The sequence below is a fragment of the Leopardus geoffroyi genome, chromosome C3 (genome assembly GCF_018350155.1).
Source record: "Leopardus geoffroyi isolate Oge1 chromosome C3, O.geoffroyi_Oge1_pat1.0, whole genome shotgun sequence".
Classification (NCBI taxonomy): domain Eukaryota; kingdom Metazoa; phylum Chordata; class Mammalia; order Carnivora; family Felidae; genus Leopardus; species Leopardus geoffroyi.
In genome coordinates, this window is record NC_059338.1 from 69,974,864 (window position 1) to 69,983,796 (window position 8,933).

The 8,933-nt window shown below is 40.1% G+C and overlaps 1 pseudogene; it reads right to left on the minus strand.

Moving 5' to 3' along the window:
- Nucleotides 1–502: 502 nt before the first annotated feature.
- LOC123586595 lies at nt 503–8,238 on the minus strand (annotated as a pseudogene).
- Nucleotides 8,239–8,933: the final 695 nt, after the last annotated feature.

The following is an 8,933-nucleotide window of genomic DNA, read 5'->3' on the forward strand; positions in this document are numbered from 1 at the left end:
CTGACCTGTTTGGAGGCCTCCAAGTCCACAGGCAGGTGGTGATCCCAATGTCCACGTCACTTCTTGGCCTAGTACAGAGCTGGGTTGAATGCCGGATGGTCGGAAGTCTCCTGGTAAGCCCAGTGTTTTGACGACTTGATCGCCCTGGCAGTCTGTTTGGAAGGCTCAGGTCCAAGGGTACATGGTGATCTCACCGACCAGATGACTTCATGGAATAGTGCAGAAGTAGGTTTTCAGGCTGCATGTTCCAGGGCATGTGTTGAGCATGTTGTCCAGGTGACACCTTGGCCTAGTTCAGAGCTGGGTTGTAGGAATCATGGTCTGATGGCTCTTGGAAAGCCTGGGGTTCTGGAGAATTTATTTCCCAGTGCTGTGCTCTATTGTGGGGCTCCAGATCCAAGGGCATGTGGTGACCCCACTCTCCATGACACCTCTTGGCCTAGTACTGAGCTGCTTTGGAGTCCTCCAGGTCCAAGGGAAAATAGTGAGTCCACTGTCCAGATCACATCTTGGCTTCATGCAGAGCTGAATTGAATGGTTCATAGTCTGAAGGCTCATGGGATACCTGGTATTCTGGAGGCTTGATTGTCCAGCGCTCTGCTCTTTTGGAGGACTCTAGGCCTAAGGGCACATGGTGAGCTCACTGACCAGGTGAGAACATAGTCTAGTGCAGAGATGGCTTTTTGGGCTACAGGTACAATGACATGCAGTGAGCTCAGTGTCCAAGTGACTCCTTGGCCTAGTATATAGCTGGGTTGGAGGAATCATGGTCTGATGGGTCTTGGCAAGACCAGTATTCTGGAGACTTGATTCATGTCTGCTCTTCTCAATTGGAATGCTTGTTTTCTGAAAGCACCTTGCAAATCTAGTGTCCTGGGAACTCAGTTGTCCTCTATCCTGGGTCGAAGTTCCCATAGTTCAAGGGCCTCTAGTCAGCTTGGTTTCCAGGCGACTCTTTTGTCCAATACTGAGCTGGTATGCAGGGCTCATGGTAGAGTGGCTCCCAACAAACCCGGTATTCTGGGGACTCGATTGTACTGTGATATTCGGGGTTGGAATGGTAGTGCTCTAATGGCTTCTGGTCACCCAAGTGTCTTGGAAATTTGTTTTCCCACCACTGAGCTAGATAAGACAGCTCATCGTTCTGTGTTACAAAGACCTCCACTGTGTCCAGTGTTGCAGTGACTCCTCCCAGTACTTACTTGTGTCAAAAAAATCTCCTCTATTCCAGGTGTCTGTGAGCATTGTCCACATTGTGAACATCTGGGTCAGCCCGATGTGCCAAGCATTTATATTCCCTGTGCTGAGTTGCAGGACTCCAAGGGGAGTAAGGTGTTCTGGGTTCTCTCAGGACATGACCTTGGCTTTCCTGTGCTGACCCTTGTTGTGATCACAGAAGTTTGGGAGGGGCTCTTCCACCTGGCTGAAAATCCACTGTACTCTCTTTACTAGTGCCCCGACCCACTTGCCAAGTTGGAATGCATAGGTGAGTGGCCCAGCCAAACTTACAGTGGGAAATAGGTCCTGGAAACATGAGGTGTGGTTACACAGACCCTCAGAACTACATAAGGGCGTAAAGGTAAGAACAAACATGCATGTGGAGTGCAGAGTGTCAGCAAGAGGCCTCACATTGGGGGGGGGGGTGAGCACACATCTTGCCATCATCAGGGGCAGGGAACAGGACAGATAATGTGAGGAACAGCAGGAAGAGCTGTGGTGGACTTGCCATCTCTTTCCTCAGTATGGCCTGAGCTGTCGCCTGCCTTTATTAAAGCGCTGGTTCATCACATTGCTCTCTTGTGACCTCAAAACCATATCTGGCCAATCACCAGGATTCTCTTAGGTTGGCCTTGATCATGCAGCCAATCACCTGGCAGCTCAGCTAGCCAATAACAGATGGCTTTCTCATTAGCCCTCCTGACATCATTGCTTGGACACCATGTTTTAAAGGAAAACATGTTAACATTTCTTCATGGTGAAAACTAATATTTGGGATATATTTATAGTACATTCATGGTGATGTTGAAAGAGTCAACTGGAACAAAGCCAAATGTGTCACTCAGAATCACCATTCACTATAACACACCAATGTGAATCAATACATGGGTCATGAAACCCCATCAAAGGACACACATCAGTGGTTATGTGAACCCCAAGCAAAAGACACACACACAAAAGCAAACAGTGGACTAAAATAATGAGATTGTGGCAATCAGTGAGAAAGGGAAAATCTGAAAACAGGCAGAAAACACACATGATACACAAGGGAAAAAGGGGTAAATGAACTGCGAAAACTTTATTAGAAGAAAATGCAAACTAATAATATTGAATGGCATCTTTAAAATCTTAAAGAATAAAAATGACCCTGCCAACACAGAATTCCACGTCTAGCAGAATTTTCTTTAATAAATAAAGACAACTAAATCAATTTCAGGCATATCAACACTGAGAGTGTCCGAGAATAGACTCACGCTACAAGAAAAGTCAATGGGAGTTCTTTAGGCCAACAGACAATGGTACCAGATGAGCACTTGTATCTAGGAAAGAATGAGGTGGGTAGAAACAGTAATTGGAAATATGTCAGGCTTTCATCATCTCATTTAAAATTTTCCTCTACAAGATACTGGAAAGTTTAAGTAACTATAAAAGCAATATACTGTTGAACGTGTAGCAAATGTCAAGTAAAACATAAGACAAGAATGGAAGAGTGCTCAAAAATGGGAATGGATTTATTATTGTGTTGTGTATTATTTGTATAGAGCAGATGGTAGCAGATTAAAGTCTCAAGTTATAAGTCCTCAAGCACATACATTCTAATATTTATAGCAACACTATCAATAATAGATAATCTATAGAAAGATCCCAAATGTCCATCAACTGATGAATGGATAAAGAAGATGTAGTGTAGGGGTGCCTGGGTGGCTCAGTCGGTTGAGTGTCCAACTTTGGCTCAGATCATGATCTCGCAGCTCATGAGATCGAACCCCATGTCAGTCTCTGTGCTGAGAGCTTGCAGCCTGGATCCTGCTTCGGATTCTGTGTCTCCCTCTCTGTCTGCCCCTCCCCCACTCGCATTCTGTCTCTGTATCTCTGAAAAATAAATAAACATTAAAAAAATTAAAAATGAAGATGTGGTGTGTATACAATGGGATACTACTCAGCCATAAAAATGAATTAAATCTTGCCATTGTCAATGACATGTATGGAACTAGAGTGTATAATGCTCAGTGAAATTAGTCAGAGAAAGACATATGTCATATGATTTCAATCATATGTGGAATTTAAGAAACACAACAGATGAACAAGGGGAAAAGAAGGAAAATAACATAAAAACAGAGATGGAGCAAACCATAAGAGATCTTAAATACAGAGAACAAAACTGAGGGTTGCTGGAAGGGGAGGGAGTGGTTGGAGGAGTTAAATGGGTGATGGGCATTAAGAAGGGCACTTTACAGAATGAGCATTGGGTGTCATATATAAGAGATGAATCACTAGCTTCTAGTCCCAAAACCAAGAATATACTGTATCTTAACTAACCTGAATTTAAAAAGAAAAAGAAAAGAAATAGAAGACATGGGGAAAACAAAGGAAGTATGCCTAGGATGGAGTCTTTGCCTCAACAGTCGGGAAACCTAAGTGCTGGTCTTCATTTGCGCCAACCAAGGGTTTGTATTTTAGCAAGTAATTTTTCCTCCTAGCTTCAGTTTGTCCATCCATACAATGAGGAGATGGTCTACAAGGTTCCGTCCCACAAGAATACATGATCACAAGAAAGTTACCCCACCAACAGTCATTTGCCAAGCAACTACAAGGACAAAACCAGAGGCCTCAATGGGCAGTATCCTAATGTAAATGAAAAGTTGGCAAGCATCTGCCATGACACACTGGAGGAAGTAGAATAGAGGCCCAAACAGACCACAGGGAGAGAGACAGGAAATGAGAATGTGGCCATGCAGCTGAATCTTGAGAGAAGACAGGGTGGGTAATTACCCACCAGCAGAGGGAGCCTATAGGTAACACCTCTCCCTTCCCTTTCCCCTGGTTGTGTCCAAATGTCCTTTTGAGTTTCCTCTTCTCTGGGAAGGTTTCTTTGACAACCAGGTCCACGTGTGTTCTCAGAGTGCCCTGGGTTTTCTTCTGCCAGAGCATGGAGACCACAGCACGGCAACTGCCTGCCAGCTACTTGTTTCTTCTACTGCACTTTCAGGAGCTCCTTGAAGACAGGGATGATTTTCTCTTTCTTGCTAGCACCAGAGACAGGACCTGCCATACCACTGACTTCTTCCTTGTTTTGCATACACGCATCAAGCACTTGCTCTCTCCTACCACTTTATTAGCAATATAGACACAAGAGGGGCGAGAGGAGCACAGCTGGTCTTTGACTTCATGGAGCATGATTTACTGGTACATGCTATAAAGGGCAACAGGGACGGGTCCACAGAGGAAGTGATGCATGGTTGGGGAAGGGTACTTGGAAGACCAAAGAGAAAATGTGTCTTTGGCTAGAGGAAAAGAGAATGCATCTGGAAGAGAGAGGGTAACATACAGAAACTGGAAGACCACAGTCAACTTTTTGGCCTTATCTCAGGACAACACGTAGATACTAAAGAGTTTTATGCATTAGGGCCCTGGTGGTCACCATTCGCCAAGACGTCAACAGGGCCAGTCTTTTCAAACAATCATGACTAACAGCCACCTCACCTCACAGCTAGATGCTGCTTTAAATCTCTCCCACCCCTTTTCTTTGTGACTTAACACACCCCAAATGTGCCGCATCATCGTTCCAGACAACAGATTCTTCTGTGCTTTAATTCAGTTATCTCAAACTTTTGAATGTACACTTATTAGAAAAACACTATTGGCCACACATCCTGAATCACACAACCATTGTAAGCTATATTCATGTTCAACTGTGTTTTTATACACAACATAATACTCACATGACCAGGATTTAAGATGTGGGGAAAGTGGCTGCAGTTAGAAGTTACTTTATCTGCACAGAGGAATGACTCTTCTTCTCTGAGCCTAACTCCCATTTGTGATCTGGCATGGGCATCGCTAAGGAGACAACCTGCAGCTGTGCCACTTACTAAAATCAATTTTCTACTCATAAAATAACTTGTATCAAAATAATAAAAAAATAAACTCCAATTACAAAGAGATAGTACACAAAACATCATGGTACTGGCATAAAAATAAGTCCTTGGATCAATGGAGGAGAATGGAGAGAATAGAAATGAACCCATGTACATATAGTTAATGAATTTACAACAAAGGAACCAAGGACACAAGATGAGGAAAGGACAGTCTCTTCAATTAATGGTGCTGGAAGAACAAACAGGCACATGAAAAAAATTAACCTGTGACCTTTTCTTCAAACACATGCAAAAGTTACTTTAATATGTGTTAAGGAGTGAAACATAAGACTTGAAACCATAAAACTGCCACAATAAAACACAGTTGAAAAGCATCTTGACATCAGTCTTTGTGATGAATTTTTTGGTAGGTCAGGATTTGACACCAAAAGTAAAGGAAATAAATGTAAAAATAATCAAGTGGTACTACATCTAACTACAAAGTTCTGCACACCAAAATAAACCATCAATTAAAATGAAAAGAAACCTATTGAAAGAGAGAAAATACTTTCAGATCATAATCTGAAAAAGGGACTAGTATATAAAATATAAAAATAAAACAACTTACACAACTCAATAGCAAAACAATAATCCATCCAATGAAAACATGGAAAGTGCTGAAACACTAATTATCAGGAAAATAACAATCTGCCCCACAAAGAGCTATCACCTCCCACCTGTCACAACGGCTTTCACCACAAAAAACAAGAAATAAGTGTTGGCAAGACTGTTGAGAAAATTCAAAATCAAAGAAAGCTGGATTAAAATCCAAATAGATTGAATTTAAAACATCTATTCTTCAGTCTGTTTTGGAAACAGAAATATCATTATAACATATTTGCTAAATATGCTTGGCTTACATTTAAGAAAATGAAAACAAAACAAACACAAACAAATAAGCAAAAACAAATAAACCTCGATTTCCTGGGCTAGGTTTAAATAAGGGAAGGGTTGTACTAATAAATCAGGTGACGTGGGTGGAAAACCTCATCATCGTTTGCTTAAATGACGATCCATGGGTGCCTAGCATTGACAACAACATAGGATTATATGCAAAGAAACTGACATCTTTTTTACATGAAACTGTTATTTGAATTATATGGATATGTAGGCATTGGAATCCTTATGACAAAATTTTTGAAGTGTTTGTAAATCCCTTTTATTTGAATGGTTGCAAATTGAAATGAAATAGCCACGTTGTTGAGTATCGTAACTTCACCAATGGTCCATTGTGAACAATTAGCTTCAGAACGCTGGTAGGTACTAGGCATTTTGTATTTATAATTCAGTTGTGTCTGACATGCTCTAAGTAGGGAATTTGATGTTGACCAGATACATAAGGAACCACTGGTGGCACGGAAGGCACAGAAGAACCCCTTTCTGTCACTCAAAAATTAAGTTAAAAAGTAAAAATAAATAAATTTCTAATTTTAAACCTAGGCATGATGTTACAAAACAGAAATGCCGTATAATAAAATGAGAGAAATAAAATAGAAAAAACTACAGAGGTGAGAGTACAATTTCTGCCGCCTTAACAGAAGTCAGAACTCAGAAAACACAGAGAAATAAGTAGAAACTGCAGAGAGAAACTGTTGCTCAATTAAAATTAGTTGTGTAGCTAAATGTCTTGAAGTAAGAAGTGTAATTGAATTTAAGAATATTGCATTATCAATAGGGAACACTAACATTGAACTAAAGTATAATAGTAGTGCTTAGGGTACAATTTTCCTGTATAAAGAGGAAATTTTCCTTAAGGGAGTTTGAGAAATAAAATGAAAGATAAAGGAACTTGTAAACACATGGGAATATCGAATCTTTCTTGATACAAACTAGCAACTGGACTGTCCTTGCCATCACAGGTTTCAAAAATATTTAGAAAAAGTAAAATATACTTTTAAATTACATTTAAATTAAAATTAAATTTTAAATGTTATATAAATACGCTATCATTTGAATAAAATAAAAACAATCATTTTTTCAATAACTATTTCATGAATAAGCAGTTAAAACTTGATTATAATTTTCCAACACTTTTTTTTAACGTTTATTTTTGAGACAGAGAGACAGAACATGAATGGGGGAGGGTCAGAGAGAGAGGGAGACACAGAATCCGAAACAGGCTCCAGGCTCTGGGCGGTCAGCACACGGACCGCGAGATCATGACCTGAGCTGAAGTCAGATGCTTAACCGGCTGAGCCACCCAGGCGCCCCATAATTTTCCAACACTTTTGAAACACATTTTTTACTTTTTTATCAGAACCTGTTATTACCAATGCACTGACAGTGGCATATACATTAGGCACAAGCTTCTCGAAATCCAGGATGACAGGGTCCTATGTCCATAACAGACTTGAGGAGGAGGTGATGACATCCACCCAGGAATTGACACAGCAACTCACCAACAACAGGATGGTCTTGGTAGCCCTTGTCTCTGAGGAGACTCTTGAGGACAGGCTGGTGCTGTGAAGGTTTTGACACTGCCTCTGAGGCCTGGACAAGAGAATGACCATGTATGCACTTGAGAGCAGCATGACTCCTATAAAGGAAACATCTCTGGATAATTAAAAAAAAAAGTGAAAAACTCTTTCCTGATGATGGCGTTTATGTGAGAAAATGAGCAGTATTTACTGACATGCAGTAGATTGCTCTGGGTCACATTAGAAGCAGCAGTATACAAGAGGCAGTTACTATTTAGAGACAAACTAAGAAACCATAAGATGATAAAAGCACAGAAGATGTACTTTGTGCACTTATGTTTAAACCTGGCCAACCAGAAGGTGCTGGGGCTGATGATGATGGCCTGGGGGATGGTAAGGAGGCAGATGTTGCTCACGGAGATTCTTCGTGACACTGTAATCATGAAGAATAAAGCCTTACTTTTGAAATCATTCATAAAGTTCAGAACTTCAAACAGGTCTGTAGACAACAGAAACGGTTCAGTGAAGAGTTTCATTATGTGGACAAGGGCCAAGAGACAGATGATCATGTCAGAAGATTTAGGTCTGTAATCCAGAAGCAGTGTGAAGATATGGAAGAGAAGGAAGAAGGTGGTGACAAAAATTACAATACCAACTTGTAAAAATCATCCTATCTTAATAGTCATATAAATGGAAGATGTCATCATCACAGTGGCGAAGAAAATATATACTTTTTTGTACTTAAAGAATTAGACCTTACATCATCAATGCCATTCACTTTGTGATCAAAACCATCAACACAACACAATTTTTATTTCACCCAATTTATCATTAAACTTATGTCATAAAAGTCTTAGAAATACAGCATCAAAAGTTTTTGTATACCAATTCTAAGTGTAGGCATATATTATACACATTCATATCTATGTAGTATCTATCTATCTATGTATCTATCTGTCATCTATAATATATGTATTATCTAAATAGGGAGAAAGAGAGAAGGAAATATAGGAAGGAGAGAGAGATATCTCATATAGATATTCATGCAAGGATAATGTACACATTCCCTATACTCTTCATGCCAGGATAATGTACCATTCCCTATACTCTTTTTTAGAAAGCTTTGCTTTCCTGTTCTGCCTTATACTGTCTCATATCTAGCACTAAGAATGCCAATATCTATATAAAGTATGCATAGGTGTTTGTATAGTTGAAGTGATATACATTTTTTACTAACAGGGAAAGAATTACGAAACAAATAATTGCAAAAATGTAATGCCCAGGTGAGTTTTCCTTCACATACCATGAAACTTTCACAATTTCTCTTCTTCGTACTTCCACATTTAGATACCATTGTGATTACATTTAGCTTATTCTGATA